The sequence below is a fragment of the Triturus cristatus genome, chromosome 1_2 (assembly GCF_964204655.1).
Source record: "Triturus cristatus chromosome 1_2, aTriCri1.1, whole genome shotgun sequence".
NCBI classification, from domain to species: domain Eukaryota; kingdom Metazoa; phylum Chordata; class Amphibia; order Caudata; family Salamandridae; genus Triturus; species Triturus cristatus.
The window spans coordinates 39,623,844-39,644,110 of NC_140580.1; the positions used below are offsets into that span (position 1 = coordinate 39,623,844).

At 46.5% G+C, this 20,267-nt stretch overlaps 1 pseudogene across 1 annotated transcript in view; it reads right to left on the reverse strand.

Annotated features, from left to right (window-relative positions):
- LOC146866703 (lysine-specific demethylase 5B-like) overlaps nt 1–277 on the reverse strand; it is a 501,879-nt pseudogene extending 501,602 nt beyond the window's left edge. The window contains exon 1 of the transcript XR_014966529.1: nt 133–277. The product of XR_014966529.1 is annotated as a lysine-specific demethylase 5B-like (transcript). The remainder of the gene's footprint in view (nt 1–132) is intronic.
- Between the last annotated feature and the right edge of the window lie 19,990 nt (nt 278–20,267).

Genomic DNA, 20,267 nt, shown 5'->3' on the forward strand with positions numbered 1-20,267 from the left:
CTAGTTTGCTCCCAAGCGTATATTTGTGCACCTGAAACAGAGTATGTTTTCTTGCTCAGTTCTGCAGTTTCTCATTGTGTATTGTACTAATATAAAGATGCATACGATAAAAAGTGTAGTTTAGTAACTCACTTTTTTTATTGGCGCATTTCACTTCCAAAGCTTCTTTCACCACTGAAGCCCATTGATTGTAAGACTCTGCTCGCAGCTTTAATGAATTCATCATTGGGTAGAGGTCATCAACAGTATACTGATACCTGAAACAAATAAGATGCATACCGCTTAAAAACATCATACTGTTTGTGAACCTTTATTACAAAAACCACTTTCGTTTGCATACAAAATCTATCTTGCTCCAATGTGAAAATATATCATATGCGCAAAAAAACTGCAATTAGACTTTTTTTTTTACATTTAATTATGTTGAGTACTGCACAGCCCACATGGATTACATTTGTATTAACCTGAAGATATAAATCCCATAGTCAAATATATTCCTCACTACAGTTTTCAGAAATTACAATAAATACAAATAGAAGGCCACAAGCTCCAATAAGCAAACAAATATACTCAGTTACAACGTTCACACGAGTCAATGAAAGAAACTAAGTACAGTTTCTTATAAAATGCCGATCTAGATCCAACCCTTGTCTTGCATATGGGTTCCACTGTTTGATATTTGTACTCTTCCTTGATGTGTTATAGCAGATAATGTTTAGTTTCTGAAGCATGACAAAACTAGATTCATATGCTGTGCAACACCTCACCATGGGTGTGAAATTAGTAAGGGTGACGGGAATTTGCGTAGTCGTGCTACGCAAAGCTCCGCCAAACAATAAAAAATCTCCGCGAACACGCGGAATTGCTTGTTCGCGATGCTTTTTTCATGTTCGCGAACGCGGTTTGCGTGCTCGGGGGGTAATATCTCGCCAACATACATTTTGAGAACGCGAACAAGCAAAAAATTCCGCAAAGCCGCGGAACGCAGAATTTTGGGCAATTCCGCGTTCTCCGCGGAACGCGAAATTACCCAAATTACGCAAATTTCGCGAGCGGAACGGAATTTACTACCCATGCCTAGAAATTAGGCAGTCAATACGACTCATGCTACATTTTAACCGACCAGTGTAGGTGACGTTTTTAGCCAGTATTTTTGTCTTACTCGTACAATGTGTGAGGTTTCAGGGTTAAGAATACATATTTAAAAAACAAACTATCACTTCTCTTCACTTGGGAGGGTGTTGTGCAAATATAGAAGGTACTCCAGCTGTAAAAGTATTTTGGATTTACATGAAGTACATTCAAAGCAGTGTTGCTCACCTTGAAGCAGTTATTGTGAGGAGCCAACAGTAGCTCTTGTTTTCAATATTATCACCCCCAACTGAGGCCTCGTGCCCAAACATTAATGCAGTGATGTTTAGGGAATGTGTGCAGCAATGACCAACTTGCCGCATTGCATATGTCTTGAGGCAAAACATATCCAATGAAGGCCAAAAAAGTGGCCTTATTTCCTCGTCAAATACAAACAAAAATACAGCATAATTTTAATCACTGATCAGCAGACCTGTTCATTTGGTGACTCTATTGCCCACGGATCTAGAATGAATATGCTACTTACCAGTATGCATCTGTTCTTGGCATGTAGGGCTGCTGACATTCATATCTGTGCATAGATCGCCGCCTAGTGTTGGGTCCGGATGATTGCACATTGTTGTCCTGGAAGAGTCTTCGAAGTATCACGAGATAGGTGGCTCCTCCCCTGGACTACAGTGCGCATGGGCATCCTCTCCATCCTCAGATTGTTTTTCGCCATTGTGGCAGTGATGGAGTAGATACAGTAAGTGATGACCATGCTATACAGTAATTCTGAGTGCTGCAGCTGCTACAGGCGCCGGGGAGGAGGGTGGGCGATATGAATGTCAGCAGCCCTACATGCCAAGAACAGATGCATACTGGTAAGTAGCATATTCAGTTCGAGGCATGTGGGCTGCTGAATTCATATCTGTGCATAGATTATATAGCAGTCCCTCCATTAGCGGCGGCTGCCCGTGCCAGCTGCAGCAGTCTGAAAAAGGGTCTTGAGAACAGCCTGTCCTACAGCTGCCTGCTGTTTGGAATGTACATCTACACAGTAGTGTTTTGTAAATGTATGTATAGTGGACCATGTGGCTGCTCTACATATTTCCTCTAAAGGAATATTCCCTAGGAAAGCCATGGACGCCCCTAACTTTCGTGTTGAGTGGGCTCTGGGAGGAATCGTTAATGTGCGTTTAGCTTTTTCATAGCAAATTTGAATACATTTAACGATCCATCTGGCTATCCCTGCTTTGGAAATGGCGTTGCCCTTGTGTTGTGGAGAAAAGGCAACGAACAGTTGTTTTGTTTTCCTAAAATCCTTTGTTCTGTCTATATAGTACATGAGGGCCCTCTTTACATCTAGTGTATGGAGCATTCTCTCTGCGACATTTTCTGGATTTGGAAAGAAAACAGGCAGTTCAATAGTCTGATGCATGTGGAACTGCGATATCACTTTAGGCATGAATGTGGGGTTGGTACGTAGTACAACTCTGTTTGCGTGAACCTGTATGAATGGCTCTTGAATGGTTAGTGCCTGGAGTTCACTAACTCTTCTCAACGAAGTGATTGCCACTAAGAAAGCTACTTTCCAGGTGAGTAATTGAATCTCACATGAAAGTAGAGGTTCAAAAGGTGGACCCATCAATCTGGTGAGGACCACATTCAGGTTCCACACCGGTGCCTGTGGGTGAGTTGGAGGAATCACTCTTTTGAGTCCCTCTAAGAAGGCTTTGATGGCAGGCACTTTGAATAAAGAGAGGTGCTGCCTGTTCTGAAGCTAGGCCGCTATTGCGGTTAGATGTATACGGATGGAGTTGTATGCCAGATTGCATCGGTATAAGTGTAACAGGTAACAGATGATGTTCTGAATGGATGCATCCAGCGGATTAATGTCATTGTTTTTACAGTAAATGACAAATCTTTTCCATTTAGCCGCATAGCAAGCTCTGGTCGTGGGTCTCCTGGCCTCCTTGATGATATTCATACATTCTGGAGGCAGGTTCAGGTATCCAAACTCTAAGACTTCAGGAGCCAGATCGCCAGGTTCAGCTGTTGTGGATCTGGGTGCTGAATTTCGCCATGGTTCTGTGTTAAAGGTTTGGGTGTTAGCCACAGTCTTTGAGGCGGCACCACAGAAAGTTCTAGTAACGTGGTGTGCCATGGCTGGCGTGCCCACATTGGAGCAACCAGGATGAGTGTCATTGAGTGTTGCCTTAGTTTGCGTGCCACTAGCGGTATTAATGGCACTGGGGGAAAAGCGTACGCAAATCTGCCTGACCAGTTCATCCATATCGCATTGTCCTGCGATTGTGGATGCGGAAACCTGGCGGCAAAGCTTTGGCATTTTGCGTTTTCCCTTGTGGCGAATAGGTCTATCTCTGGATGACCCCACTGCTGGAAGTACGGTTGGAGTACTGATGGACGTAGCTCCCACTCGTGCATTTGGTGGCTGTGTCTGCTGAGCAGATCCGCCATTTGGTTGTCCTTGCCCGGGAGGTGTTCTGCCATGAGGAACATGTTCCTCTGAATGGCCCACCTCCACATGCTCTGAGCCAGATGAGACAACTGTGGAGAGTGTGTTCCTCCCTGCTTCTGTATGTAGTACATGGCAGTCATGTTGTCCGTCCGGATCAACACGACTTTGTTGCACAAGTGTACTTTGAATGCCTTCATCGCCAGGAAGATAGCCATCAGTTCCAGAAGGTTGATGTGCATCTTCTGTTGCTGTGTCGTCCATAGTCCCTGCACTGTGTAATTGAGTACATGAGCTCCCCATCCCTGGAGAGACGCGTCCGCCGTCAGTATTATTTGTGGAACAGGCTCTTGGAACGGTCGGCCCTTGCAAAGGTTTTGTGGATTCCACCAATGCAGAGTTGTATGCCCGACCGCTCACCAACACTAGGTCTTTCAACTGTCCTTGAGTCTGATTCCATTGACGTGCCAAGCACTCCTGAAGCGGGCGCATATGTAGTCTTGCGTGCGGGACTATGAAGATGCAGGAGGCCATCATGCCTATCAACTGCATGAACACTCGCGCTGGAAGGGAGTGTTGTGGTCTGAACTTTTTTATCAGCAGTTGCATGCTGTTAATTCTCGCTAAATTTGGCTGAGCTTTGGCAGCCAGAGTGTCTATGGTCGCGCCCAGGTACTGCCATACGTGGGCGGGTTGGAGATGTGACTTTGGATAATTCAGTGAGAATCCCAGACTGTGAAGAAGGTGAATGGTGTGGGATATGTGGCTGGCACACTGCTGGGCTGACTTTGCCTGAACAAGCCAGTCGTCCAGGTAAGGGAAGACGTGAATGTGCTGTCTCCTTAAGAGTGCAGCCACTGTCGCTAGGCACTTGGTAAAGACTCTGGACGCCGTTGTTACTCCGAAAGGGAGTACTTTGAACTGATAATGCTGATCCTGAAGAGTGAACCTGAGATATTTTTTGTGTGATGGGTGTATGGGTATGTGGAAATACGCATCCTTCAAATCTAGTGTTGCTAGGAAGTCTCCCTGACTGAGTAACGGCAGAACCTGCTGGAGGGTGAGCATATGAAAATGCTCTGACAGAATGTATTGGTTGAGAGGTCTGAGGTCCAGTATAGGTCGGAGAGACCCGTCCTTTTTTGGGATTAAGAAGTACAGAGAGTACACCCCTGACCCTCGCTGTTCCATAGGCTCTATGGCTTCTTTTTGCAGAATACTTAGTACTTCTTGCTGCAATATTGTCAAGTGCTCTGCGGACATAGGACGGTGTCTTGGTGGTATGTTGGGTGGATTGGATGTTAATTCCAGACAATAACCGTACTGGACAATTTCTCTGACCCACCTGTCTGTGGTGATGGATCTCCAGACTGGCAGGAACTGTTGGAGTCTCCCCCCGACCGGTGTTATGTGGGCGGGGGGCAGTGACAAGACGTCACTGTTTTAATTGGCGGAGGACCTGGTGTTGTTGTGTCCTCGTCCTCTGCCTTTGGTGCTGGATCCACGATATCCACCCCTATTGTTTTTATTATAGGTACTCTGGGTACCTCCTTTACTGTACTGCTGCTGGGACCCCTGACCTCTAGCTGCTCCTCTATTCCCGGGGCGACGAAAGGAGCCACTCCGAAACTGCTGCGACTGTAGAGCCCCCATAGATTTCGCAGTTTCAGTGTCCTTTTTAATCTTTTCCAGTGTAGCGTCAACCTCGGGGCCAAATAAAAAGTCTGGGTTGACTGGTTGATTCAAGATAATATTTTGAATCTCAGGTTTGAAACCTGATATTCACAGCCATGCGTGCCTCCTCGACATCACACTAGTGTTGATTGCCCTTGCTGCAGTGTCAGCTGCATCTAGTGCGCATTTGATGGACGCATTTGTAATGAGTTGCCCCTCTCTGATGAGGAGCTCCGCTCCATCTTTGCATTCATCTGGTAGGTGTTCTGGCAGTGTTTCTAGGGTATCGTAGTGTGACCTGTCGTATCGGGCCAGGAGTGCCTGAGTGTTGGCAATGCGCCAGATGTTTGCTGCTTGTGCTGCTATCCTTTGCCTGATGTTTCTAGCACGTTGGACTCCTTGTCTGGAGGAGGAGCACCTGTAGTCTGCGAGTTAGCTCTCTTGCAAGCATTAGAAACTACCATGGAGTCCAACGGCAATTGACCCTTAATGTACATTGGGTCTCCGGGGGCTGGTTTGTATTTCTTCTCTATTCTCGGGTTCAATACCCGTGCCCTGGTCGTTTCCTTAAAGATGTCCTTAGCATGTTTAATAACCCCTTTTAACATTGGTAGAGTCTTGACCGTTCTTTCTGATGTGGAGAACGTGTCCACCAAGAAATCCTCCTCCACAGAGTCAGAATGAAGTTCCACTCCGTGATTGGCAGCTGCCCTTTCAATGAGATCGTTAAAAGCAGCAGTATCTTCAGTGGGAGATGGTTTGATACTATAAAGATGAGTGTCAGGAGCATCTTGTGGGTCACCTGGGTCATTAGGGTCTCCCCATGCTTGATCTTGGTCTTGCTGTTGGTCATCAGGGTCATTATCCACAGGACAAGTGGTATAATCCTCAATATAGCCCTCTCCTGCATCCGCCTCCAAGTGTGTAGGAGAAAAGGATGGTGGTTCCTGATGATAGGTTTGGAATGTTTCTACAAGCACTGGCGTCGAACCCGACGCCAGTTTCCTTTTTAGTGGAATCTTGTATGAGTCCAAAGCCTTTTCTGGAACAATTCTCCGCTTGCGGAACAGCCTACCAGTGTCGGCGTCGATAAACTGGTCCTGCGAGTCTTCGACATCGGTTCTTTCCGTGGACACTGTTCGTGGTTGTTCGACACTCTTCCCAAGTTCGAACATCTTCGGTGCCCCTGGTGGCGGCAATCCAAACTTGATCGGTGCCGGCGCCGAGTGAGCCTTGGCGACCTTGTGCGGATCGGGACCCGTTTTTGGTTCGAGGGTTGCCCGTTCCCTGATGCGCTTTAGGGACTCCGACACCTGTTGCAGCTTGAATGCAGACGGTGCTTTGGAACCGATAGGCTCTTTGGAGACAGGCCTCGACGCGGTCTCCGGTTTCTTCCCAGCCTTTGGGTTTTCTATTTGAAGTTTGGGATCGACGCCCTGTTGATCCAATATTTTGGCAGTCGCAGCACTCTTCGGTGTTGACGTAGTCGGATCGACCACCTTGACCTTGGTGGTTGGTGCTCCAACCTTCGGTGCTATAGGCAGTTGCGTCTTCTCGGGACCGAGGGCCTTCTTCTGTGTCTCGGTGCCGAAGTCCTTTTTTGGTTTCTTGGTACCGAAGTCCTTCTTTCTTTGGTCGGCTCCGATGTCCTTCTTCTGTGTCGACGGATTGGAGGGCTTCGATCCGACCTGAACCAGTTGCACTTTCGGTTTCGATTTGACCGGTGCTGGGTTTGGTTTCGATTTCACTGAATCGACTCCAGTCTTTTTTGATATTTCTGGCTCTTTTGAAATGTTCGAAGCCGGGCCTTCAGGCGGGGCTGTAGAACGATCCAACTGATCTTCGGTAAGGCCCGCAGGCGATCCCTCGACCTGAGCCTTATCAAGACTGTCTCCCTCGGCCTCCGCATCGACGGATTGGCCTAGCTCCTCGCCCAAGCTATCTTCCTCGGCCCCAAGGGCCTCATCGTCGTCTCCTACCTCGTCGACGACGTCTTCGTCCTCGAAGATCACCTCATCATCGTCGTCATATTAGGATTCATGCTCCGAAGTATGGCTCGAGTCTATCTCTTCGACGCTCTCGACTTCTTCATCCTCGGTGCTGAATATGTTAACCGGGTTAGGCGCAGATTGTTTGGCCTCCAATCTAGCCGCCCGTCGATTCTGAAGTGTCTTCTTTGACCGGAACCGGACGCAGGCCATACACCTGGACTCATCATGATCCGGTGATAAACATTTGTTACACACCGGATGGACATCGATGTGTGGATATTTCGCATGACATAGAGGACATCTCTTGAAGGGGGTCCTCGATTCCATCCTCGAACGTCGATCGCTGTTCGGACCGAAACTCGGTCCGAGAAGGGTGAATAAGTCCGAGAACAAGTATAATAATTTGTCGATACCGAACGCAAACAATACCGACGATACCTAAAGGCTTTTGGCCTTAAATAAAGTTTTCCTAACTTGAGCTAAGATAAGCACATCCGAACCCAATGGCGGAAAAAAACAATCTGAGGATGGAGAGGATGCCCATGCGCACTGTAGTCCAGGGGAGGAGCCACCTATCTCGTGATACTTCGAAGACTCTTCCAGGGCAACAATGTGCAATCATCCGGACCCAACACTAGGCGGCGATCTATGCACAGATATGAATTCAGCAGCCCGCATGCCTCGAACTATCTAATACTCTATCTTCAACTCGTGGGTCTGCAAACGGTAGAGGGAATTTAATTACTCAGCCATCATGAAAAATGGATACAAATTGAAAACAAAGCCGAAAATGAGTAAGTAAAAACACTCTGTTATTGTGCATGGGTGACATGCCTTAAGTGCTCACAGAAGGACAGCCAGGTGTAGGCTCAACCAGAGGGTGTATTGATTAAATGTGTTAGCTCTATATTAATGTTCTAAATATGTGCAATGTTGATAAAGAAATGTTTGGAACATTTTTCCACAAAATGTTCTGGGGAAGAAGGAGAGAGAAGGGGAGACCACTAAAAAAAGGGCTCGCTGGTTCATAGCATTGTGTGACTTGTAATCTTTCTGAAACTGCTAAATGAATACCTGTTTTCTCCGGCAAGGAAACCAACATACAATTATACAATTTAATGAGGGGGGAGTCTGGAGTTGAATGCAGGATTCCTTGGCTAAGCCGCTACTAAGGCAATTCCTCGTAACATATCTTAAGATAAAACATGTAGGAAACTGGAATTTTGTTGCAGTTGTCCTCCCACTTTTTGCCCCCTTTTTGACTGTCAGATGCTGGTTTTCAACTCTGACATCACACTGAGGCTTGCTAACCAGACATCAGTGCTTATTCCCCTAAAAACAAGTTAAAGTCTAACTGTAACCCAAATGGCAAGGACTTTAACACCATAATATTGATTGTTGCGCACGCCTTAATTTTTAATCAATGTTTTGTAGTAATCAAGTGCTTGTCAGTACTGCTATAAGTGTAGCGTGCAGGTCAGGAATGAGGTTGCCTGCCTCATATGAACTAATGACTATGCACTTGACCCTGCCCGCACTGCTTAAATTGGACATTCCAACAAAATTATACAATTTTAGCCAATGTTGTAAACTTATATGTGCTCTTTGCAAATACATTCACAAGTCAAATACCATTATAATGTTTTTATTCTCAGTGGATACCTCTCCGCTAATGTATAATCATGATTTATTGTACATAGATTTACTGAAATAACTGCGTATACAACGTTAACACTTCATGCTTTCAATGAACAATATATGGACAAAATCCATCTTCTCTCAAAAGATGTTCCCAATGCATTTCGGGATAAACAATCACTTCTTCAGGGGTGAGAGAGAAGCTGCCGATAATTCGGTTTGCTCAAAACTAATACCTAAACGCGTCCTGCGTATAATGATCTGAGGCTCAATACTACTGAAAAAACTGTAGCTCACAACGAAACACACGGTCTTGCTCGTAGATATCCCAAATGTCTTGTATAATAAAGTTTAAGGCATAATGCTCAGCGTCCCGAGTTGGGAGTTTCACTTCTACAGGTTGGAGGCGGGGACAGCTCGGTAGGGCTGAGGCCAAGCCTGCTGGCGTCGTCCTCTTAGCTTCAGCACAGCTGTTCGGTTCTTCTTTTCTTCTTGGTCATTTCTTGTCTGAGGAAACAAGGTTCAGGGGCGCCCCTAAATACTAGATTTAGGGGTGTTATAGGTAAGTAAAGGTTGGAACCAATGGGTCCCTGCCTTGGGGTGAGTACACCCCCTATTATGCCACCCTCCAGTGGGAGGGGGCATATGCCTCACTCTGGTTGGCTGGGTCTCTCCATCTGCAAGTTGGCGGGGACTGAGAGTTGGGCTTCACCTCACCTACCCCACCTGAGGGGTGGGGTTGGCAAAGGTGGGCACACCTCTCTTCCTCACTTGGCTTTCCCACCGGTTCACCAGTCCAAAGTGGGGGGGTCAGAACCGGTGGGGACCAGCTGCTGGAAGCAGCAAAAGGCCTGGGGAAGCTTACAAATGCAGCAAGACTTTGAAGCTTCCCCTCCGTGGACCCTGCTGATCCTGGGGGAGGAGGCTTGGCACCTCGTCCCAGACCTGCCCCCCTCCCCCGAGAGCAGCAGGCACTCCTACCCAGGGGGTCCAGAAACATGTCTGGTGGTGGCAGCTGGGGGGCAGCCACTCAGCCTGGACACTAGTGTTAGGTCGTTTTTCAGGGGGCATCTCTAAGATGCCCTCTGTGTGCATCTTTCATTAAAAGATAGGCCAGCGCTCTAGTAATTAAGCAAAAATCTACTTATGGCGCACGCAGTGCGAACGCGCTAAGAGAAACTGACACAGGTCAGACACACGGTACCAGAGAGTACTGACTTGCTTGTTTGCTTATTTGCACAGTCTTTTTTAAAGCCAGAGTATTTTAGAAGATTGAACTTATCACTTTTTAAAATCACTCGGAACGCTTTTAAGACTATTTGCACTGTAATATTCCGCTTTTAGAATCAAATATTTTTAAAATTGAAGGTTGAATTGAATGCTTACTCACTGTGGGGAATCTTGACTCACGCCGAACAGTGAAACGGGAGCTGGGCGGGGCAGGACCTGTGAGCACAGCTGAGAGGCACCACCCTCATGGGGAGCGAGGGATAGGTCAGCGCTCTAGTAATTAAGCAAAAATCTACTTATGGTGCACGCAGCTCGAACGTGCAGCGGATGCGTCTCTGGCGCGCCAAAGGCGCGTCTAAGACAAGCCCGCCTGCATCCGGACATGGCCAAGGGCCAGGAACCATTGCGGACTGTCCCAAAAACGGTAAGCCCATCACATATGATAGAGACATTTTACTCTTATTGAGATACTCTGTTAAAGCCGATTGTGGGATAACTCTGGCGCCTACAAGCCTGATAGGGAAGGAGATGTCTTGCCCGCTCTGCTGGACTAAGCTTTACTCAGGCAAGAATGAAGGGCTGTGAGAAAGTGCCAACTTTCTTGCATGGTATGGCCCCACTTTTTGCTGAATGTACTTTGACTAAGTGTGCCCAGGACTCCTGTCAATCAGGTGCCCAGGGCCTATGTTCCTTCCCTAAAACACAACTTGGCAAACCCTGGCCACATGTCAGCCCCTGGTAAATGGTACCCTAGGTACCCAGGGAAGGCCTCCAAGGGCTGCAGCACTCATTGTGCCACCCTTAGAGGCCCTGTACCCTTACACACACACACACTTACACACACACACACTTACACACTTACACACACACACACACACCCCCCCCTTGCAGGCTGGGTGTCTGGGTGCAAGACAAAACAAAGAGTCGACATGGCACACATCCCTGTGTGTCATGCCCACCACCTACACTGCCATGGCATACATCAGCCACCCCTCTAGCTGGGTGCCCTATGCCAGTGGTGTGGGCGCAGGAGCCCTGTGCCCCTAAAGTACCGAGGTCAATTCCTGGGCACTGTAAGTGCAGTGCTGCCATTTAAGAGCACATGGTGCTGAGAGCTCGTTAAACACAAACTCCACAGCACCATAATGGCAACACTGAAGACTGAGAAGTTTGGTATCAAACTTCTCAGCACATTAAACCCGCACTGATGCCAGTGTGGGATTTAATGTACCAAGCACCCCAGAGGGCATCTTAGAGTTGCCCCCTAAAACCTAACCTTCAATCCACGTCTGTTCTGAGGCTGCCTAGGCTGCCACACAGCAGACATGTTGCTGGACCCCTGGGTAGGAGAGCCCCTGCTCTCCTGGGCCTGCAACAATGCACATCCTGGGCGAGGTGCTAAATCTCCTCCCCCAGGATGAGCAGGGGGAAGCTTCAAAGGCATGCCACCTCTGTGAGCTTCCCCAGGCCACTGCAACCCCCCACTCTGGCGGGAAGTTTGGCCGGAAACCCCAAATAAGGACAGGGGATGTGCCAGCCTGCCAACCCCACCCTCAGGTGGGGGAGGCGAGGTGAAGCACATCTCTGGGCTCTCGCCATCTTGAAGATGGGAAGCCCTGCCCAATCAGGATTAGGCTACTGCCCCCCCTCCCACAGGAGAGAGGCAGGATAGGGGGTGTACCCACCCCAGGACAGGGACCCATTGGTGCCTGCCCTTCACCTACCTGTAACGCACCTAAATCTAGTATTTAGGGGCACCCTGAACCTCCCTTCCCCAGATTCCAAAATCCAAAGAAGAGCTAGAAGAAAGAAGACCTGCCCTGCAACTGCCAAGAAGAGGAAGACATCAACTGCTTTGGCCCCAGCCCTACTGGCCTGTCGACCCTCGAACCTGCTCCTGCTCCAACCCGGCATCTCTTGTGGCCAGCAACCTCACAAACCCCGGAGGACGTGGCTACCTTTTGATTCTAAGCCCACTGGGACTCCCATGAGTAGAGGCTCTACTCAAAATCTACTTCTAATCCCTGGCAGCAGCCCGGAACCGCGAACCCAGCACACACTGCACCTGCCAAGCCTGGCCTGTGCCGGAGTGAACAAAGACCACGAGGACGACCCCACGGCGACTGTGACCCCGAGTCCGGCACCCAAAGACCTCCCTCGACACACCTGAAGAATCTTCCTCCCCGAGCTTGCAGTCTTTTTCTAAACCGGAGATTTCCCATTGAAATCAATCGAGCGCCCGAAGGCTCAAAAGCACCCTGCACCCAGCCGCCCGAGTGGCCTGGCAGTGTAACCTCTACACCTATCTACTTCCCCACTTGCCCTGAGTAAGTGACTAGGAGCCCAGCTCCCACAGCCGCGTGGCCTGCTAGTCTGGCCTGCTAGTCAGCAGCCACCAACCAAGGCCCCCCTACCTCTCATAGGATAACATTGGGCCTAACTCTCTCTGCATCCGGCCGCCCTTGTGCCGCTGAGGGTGAACAAACTGTACCTACCTGACCCTGGGAGACCCCGGAGTCTATGCCCAGAAACTTAGCTCTGCCAGTCGAGTACACACCTTTAAACAGATAACTGATTTTAATGATCTCATCATAAGTTCGTCGGAGTATATGTTATTAGGAGATTTTAACTTCCCTTTGGAAGAACTGGATAACCATGAAACCACTCAACTTACTGCTGATCTCCTTACCTTAGGACTTCAACAACTGGTGAAGGGAACTACACACCAGGCAGGGCATACACTAGACGGTCTGTTCACTAACAACCCAGACATATCTGTGCTGGATATTCTTCCTCTTACCTGGTCAGACCACAGGGCCATCATTTTTGGAATCCACACCCAGCACGCTAACCCTTCCCATTTTAGGCCACGAACTAGGTTAGGGACCCGCGCTTGGAAAAATGCGGATATCCATCAGATGGCAGATATCCTGACACTATCCTCTCCTTTGGGGATAGCCAATCCTGTTCTCTCAGCCTCCGATTTCCAAGACTGGATCCGGAACGCTGCTGATCAGGTGGCTCCAGAGAAGTCTACGCGACCTAACAGAATTTCCCCATCGGCAGTCTGGTATACCGAAGAGCTCAGGCTCCACCGACAGCACTGTAGGAACCTAGAGAGGCGCTGGAGGAAATTTTATTGCCCCATAGCCAAGCAGTCCTATAAAGACGCCCTTGCAATATATAAAAAAGCTATCATTGCCCGAAAAAGTGCATTCTTTTCGGCTCAAATTGAAAATGCTAGCAATTCTGCTAGAGAACTGTTTTCAGTGGTCACCACTCTGTCCACCCCCTCTACGGGACCTGGGGTCGAGCCCTCTCAGTCTCTGTGTAATGCTCTGTCCAGCTATTTCACTACTAAGGTGGCAGACATATACTCATCCTTTGCAGGGAACATGGGGACAAGATCCAGAGTCCGCAGTGGTGAAGAACCTGCCACTGTTCATGACTCCCTCTCCTTTTTTGTTCCCACTACGCAAGATCAAATTAGCAGACTTATCTCCACTACCAAGTCTGGTTCCCCTTTAGACCCCTGCCCTCCTCCAGTAATGGCTAACCTCAGCGAGGTGATCTCATATCCACTCATGGAAATCTGTAACACTACATTCCAAACTGGTCGCTATCCAGATCTTTGGAAGAAGGCCGTGATCAAACCTCTTCTGAAGAAACCTTCCCTGGACCCTACAGCTCTGGCCAGTTATAGACCTATAGCATGTCTTCCTTTTCCTGCCAAAATATGCGAATCTCTGATTAATAGACAACTCTCAGACTTCATCGATACCTACCAACTTCTCGATGAAACGCAGTTTGGCTTTAGGAAAGGTCATGGAACTGAGACCGCTCTAATAAAAGCCTCAGATGAGATCAGAGCCATTATGGACCAGGGAGGTGCGGCTGTCCTGATCCTGCTGGATTTGTCCGCAGCCTTTGACACGGTCGACCATGCTATTTTGGTCGATCGTGTCACAGCTCTGGGGATAAACGGTATGGCTAGAGATCTCATCTCATCTTTTCTCGCCAACCGCACCCAGACAGTGGGTAATTTTTATTCTCCTGTCTCTGCACTCCCTTGTGGAGTCCCACAGGGCTCCTCGCTAAGTCCAACGCTAGTTAATATCTATGTAGCAGACTTAGCGAGGGTAATAAAGGCCCATGGGCTGCGACTTACATCATACGCAGATGACACCCAACTGGTTCTGGCAATCCACAAGGACGGCCTAGCGGTGGCAGCTAATTTTCAAAGGGCCATGCTTGCTGTCAGTACCTGGATGTCCTCCAATTGTCTGAGGCTTAACTCAGACAAAACTAAGGTCATGACCTTTGGTAAACTCTCCCCGGATTGGTCCTCTACCTGGTGGCCTAATCAGCTGGGCTCTCCACCTGTCCCAGTTGAAAAGGCCAGAAACCTGGGAGTGATCTTCGACAGCAAGCTTTCATTTGACCTTCATGTCAACAAAGTTGTGTCATCTGCATTCTTTATTTTAAAGAAAATTAGGAAAATACTGCCTTATCTTCCCACTTCAGCTGGGAAGACCCTGGTCTCCACCCTTGTGTTCTCCAAAATCGATTACGGGAATGCCCTCTTCCTTAATGTCCAGAAACGCGTTCTATCTAAGCTGCAGTCCATTCAGAATGCGGCCGCAAGAATTCTTCTCGACATCCCCCGCCGCCAGCCAATCACCCCAGCTATTCGTCACCTACACTGGTTAAGAGTAGAGTGCCGTATTAAATTCAAGGCCCTCTGCATCGCCTATAAGGCAGTGCAGGGCACTGGTCCAATGTTTCTGACTGAAGCGTTCCAGTTGTATAGTCCTAAGAGACAGTTGAGATCCGCCAACATCTGCCTGCTCCCAGTACCTCGCACAAGAACGGCAACCTGGGGAGACAGACGTTTCTTGGTTGCCACACCCAAACTCTGGAACCTTTTGCCACTTGCCATAAAAACTGCCCCCAATCTGAGAAGCTTTCGTAGGCTCTTAAAGACATGGCTGTTTAACCAGTAAACCTGCGGCTCAGTCTCTCATTCTGTCATCTGCGCCGAGACACCTCCGGGTATTTGTTTGCGCAATAAAAATTTCGAAATAACTCAATTTTCTCCATAGGGTAACATAGACTGGCTTTTCCTGAAATTTCTTCTAAGTGTGGACTTTTCAAAACTTAAAATATTCACCAAAAATCAGCAGAGTAACGAAAACGAAAATACTCACCTGCTATTAGGTGAGCTCCCAGTGCTGGATCCTGGTGCCCAGCACTGACTCGGAAAAATACTTACAACTGTACTTACCAGTAACCCAATTTTCTCCCATAGGAAATCATTGACTGTTTTTCTGTGAAATTTCTTTTGTCAATTTCTGCAAACTTTAAATATTCTTTAAAAATCGTATAATTTCTGAAAACGTAATTACTTACCTGTTTTGGATAAAGGTCCCAGTACTGAGTCTAGGCACCCAGTACTGGATTACAAAAGTAACAAGAACATACTATACCTGCAACTTGAATTTTCTGCCATAGGGAATCATTGACTGTTTTCTATGAAATATTTTCTAAGTGTCAACTTTTAAAATAGCAAAATATTGCCTAAAAATCATCACAGTAATTAAGTCGACTTTTATCACTTTTTTCCAAGTACTGTCCCAGGACTGAATCTAGTATCCAGGCCTGGAATTCCAAAAGTAATCCTAAAAGTAATCTGTGGCAAATAACTTGAAACTTCCATTGAACTCAATGCATTATTGTGTTTAGAATAGTGTTGCCTATTGCAACCACTTGTAACTGTTTACAAAAGTCAATTGCATATTGCAAAAGTATTTATATAAAGCATCTCATTCTGAGAAAGTATATTTTAATACCTATTGTTGGTTCTAAAATAAAACAAGCATATATTTTTTATATATAAACCATTGGCCTAGAGTTCAGTTCTTGAGTGTGTGAAACCATTTGCTGGCTGAGTGTGTGCAACAAATGCTTTACACTGTCCTCTGATACTGCCTTACTGCTCGACCAAGCTACCACTTTAGAGAGTAAGGTTATATGTAACTTTAGCCTATGCCAAACCTCTGGGGACTGTGGACTCTGTACACCCTGTACCTATTTGGGAACAGTATATACAGAGCCACTTTCTCACAAGACTCTCTAGGGAAAGGTTATTCTCATGTTCTTTCGTTTGGAAAGTGCCCTCTTTTGTGCATGGTTGCCCCACTTTTTGCTGAACTGCTGATGCACTTTGAGTGTGCCATGGGCTCCGGCCAATCAGGTACCCAGGGCCTATGTTCTTTCCCTAAAACTGCATTGAAAACAAAACCCAATTGGCACTCTCTGACCACAGGTCAGCCCCCTGGTCAATGGTACCACAGGTACGCTGGCCAGGGAAGGCCTCTATAGGCTGCAGCACCTATTGTGCCACCCTTAGAGGCCCTGTACCTTTATAATATATATATATTACCTACTGGCGGTCGCCAGTAGGTAGTTATAGTTAGGACCACGTTTCCATAGGAAATTCGCAACATTCTATTTTGAATAACTTTAGCGCCGGTCGACGAATCCTTGCGAATTTTTCAAAAAAAGTGGGGCGCTTCCGCTCCGCTCCTACCCTGAAAGTCTCGGGGGGATTCGGCAAGCGGGAGCTGAGATAAAAGGGGGGTCCCAAAACGCATTTTTCCCATGCATTTTTCCATAGGACCTTTAGACACAGCTACAGCCCGAACGGCTGAACAGAATTACTTGAAATTTGGAAGAGAGGTAGTCCTCAGGTCAAGGAAGTGCCTTTTGTAGGTTTGGTGTAAATCTGTTCAGTAGATTCTGAGAAAATAGCCTTTAAATCAATATATATATCTGAGCCAGCTTACGGTGCGCTTACCGTACGCGTACGGTGGCGTGCGCGAGCGCGATTCTGATTGGCCCTTAGATCTTAGTAAACATTCGAATCGGTCGAAACCAGGAAGCGGCGGCCGCCATTTTCTCTCTCGCACTCTGAGGGGGGAGCTGATAAACAAATGCCAAAAACATATAAAGGGGCTGTTTAGACAGCGCCCATGCACATAACCATGTTAGTTGAGTCTTCAAAGATCCCCCAAGGCAAAAAACGGTAATTTTTTTTTTTCGAAAATTTCGCCGATTACGCTTACCGTACGCTTACGGTAAATAATTATAAAAAAAAAAAACCCCACTCTCTCCACCCCGTGTGCAAATGGTGGCCGAAGGCCACCATTTGTGCATGGCATATAAGAGCACAGCATTTCCCCAAAAAATTTCAACAGATTACCTATCACAAGGAAGCGCATAATATGTCCTCCATGTGCGCACGGTGCGCGAAGCGCATCGTGCGTACATGGCCCATCTAGCGTAACGTGGGCACGCGGTGCGCGTAGCGCACCGCGTGCCCACCGTGCGTGCACGGCACTAACTGCGTAAAGTGGGCGCGCGAAGCGCACCGCGTGCTCACTGTGCGCGCACGGTGCGCGAAGCGCTCCGTGCGCGCACGGAACGAACTGCGTTAAGTGGGCGCGCACGCCATGAATGGCGTAAAGTAACTTAGCATTTAAAAAACCGTACAAATTCACTGAAAAAACCATAGGTTTCACACACGTTATAGTTAGGAATTAGCATTTAAAAAACCTTGCAAATTCACTGAAAAAACCATAGGTTTCACACATGTTATAGTTAGCGGAAATTTTACTGATAAAAAACCAATGAAATTCCCCCGTTATAGTTAGTGCAGGAAACTATAACTCACGCGACCGCAATCTTCTGCTGATGACATATGTGTCTTTATGAAAATAAAATATTTGTAATATATGTATAGCTAAAAATTTATGGAAGAAGACATGGGCAAATAAGTGTCTAAATACAGTATTAGCATCAGCAGAGGATTGCGGTCGCGTGAGTTATAGTTTCCTGCACTAACTATAACGGGGGAATTTCATTGGTTTTTTATCAGTAAAATTTCCGCTAACTATAACATGTGTGAAACCTATGGTTTTTTCAGTGAATATATATATATATATATATATATATATATATATATATATATATATATATATATTCCACAAATGGATGGGAACACCCGTTGCCTCCAGAACGAAGGGCGCGTCGATGAAGAGACCTCCCAAACGCGGTCACAAATATTATCCAAAACTTCTCCAAGTTCAAGAAAAGCAATCGACGCCGTGTCTGTGCTGAAAATTATTTATTGCCAGCCGAAAAAGCTAGACGCGTTTCGCCTGTCCTGCAGGCTTGTTCACTAGCAGTTTGGTAAAGTTTTCAAAGGCAATTTAAAACAGTGAGTGACGATCAACGCACGTGATGGACTACAAGTATGGAAATAAACAGAAGACTCGTAGTTCACTAAACTGCAATAGATAAGCGGTCCAGGCTGGTGCCACAAAGTGTAAGACCAATTCATTACGGACAGTCAGACATAATATACACTCATAAATTTAGAGTATTTGATAACATTCATCAATTATGACACAATTATTGACCAAGTGGTACTATTATGAAACATTAAAAACCAGGTCACTATTTAGCTGGCAAGGTTAATGCATTGCATGGGAGTTTAGATCAAGTGATCAGTCGCACTGAATATAATTTCAGTCATTGTGTCAAAACATGATTTAACAGATCAAATTAAGAATGATAGTAAATACAAGGTATCTATGAAATTGCTGCCCAAGTGGGCTAATGCAAACATCCGGAGAGAGTCAATTATAGTTAATAATAGCTGTTTTTAGTCCAAAACAGTGTCGTGATCGCACAATAAACAAAATACAGATAAAACCAGGTAGAAAAAGGACGAGAGGATTCTATAAATGTGTGTGTAAGTCTTCTTCCATATTAAGACCATGTGGTGTTTTGGTATTGAGTCTGATAATATAGCAGGACTCTAGTTTGCGGAGCTTCTTTTCCCGGTTTCCACCTCGGCTGCCAGATGGAACTGCATCAATTACAAAATAGAGAAGACCTTCAGGGTCTTTATTGTGACATCTGTCAAAATGCCGGGCCACGGGATAGCTTTTATCCCCATTTTTAATGGCCCGTAGATGTTGCAACACCCTTTTATGCACAGGCAAAATCGTAGAGCCCACATATTTAAGGCCACAAGGGCACTGTAATATGTAGACCGCATAGTCAGTCTTGCATGTGTAATGCCCCTTAATGTGTTGGATGGCTTTATGGGAAAAACCTGCTGGGAAACAAGTTGTGTTTTTTCCATACATACAGGCCTTGCATTTATGGCATTTGATAAAACCATCCTTTCTTTGAAGCCAAGAACCTGCTGGTTTCGTTTGGTTGCTAGGTAACACATTGCTGACTAGTGCTTGGTGCAAGGATCTGGCCTTTCTGAATGTAAATTGGGGTCTTCTTTGAACAATTTTACCCAACACTGGATCACTCCTGATAATGTGCCAATGCTTGTTAAAAATTGTTCTCAATTTGTCCTGTTGTTTGTTGTAAGTAGTGATGAACCTACACTGGTTAGTGTCTTTTGCTGAATTTTTTGCTGACTTTGTACCTTTATTGAAAAGAATTTGTTCTCTCTTGATTTTTTCAATTTTGGTGACAGCTTGATTAAGACAGTTATCCGAGTAGCCTCTAGCTTGAAAACGAGATTTCCAACATGCAAGTTCTTTATTAAAATCATGTTGGCTGCTACAATTACGCCTGGCTCTGAGACATTCCCCATAGGGGATGCTGTTGACTAGTTTAGCCGGATGGAAACTTGATGCATGTAATAAAGTATTACCATCCGTAGGCTTGCGGAACAATTTGGTGTGCAATTTACCCTCATTCACGTATAGTGTTAAATCCAAAAAATTAATTTCAGAATCACTGATCGTACTAGTGAGTTTCAGGTTCAAATTATTGCATTGCAGCTCTCTGACAAAGTCTTGCGCACTTTTCATAGTGCCTTTCCAAATAATGAAAAGATCGTCGATGTAACGACTCCAGTGCATTACATTATTGTGCCATTCGGCATGCCAGCGCGTCTGGACCACCTGCTCCTCCCACCAACCCATGTGCAAATTAGCATAGCTGGGGGCGAAGCAGGTGCCCATCGCTGTTCCGCAAATTTGTTGGTACAATTCTCCATTGAACAGAAAAAAATTGCTTTCTAGACAGATGGTAATCATTTGCAGTAGCATTTGAGTGTGGTGCCAATATTTTGCTGGACGGGTACCCAGAAA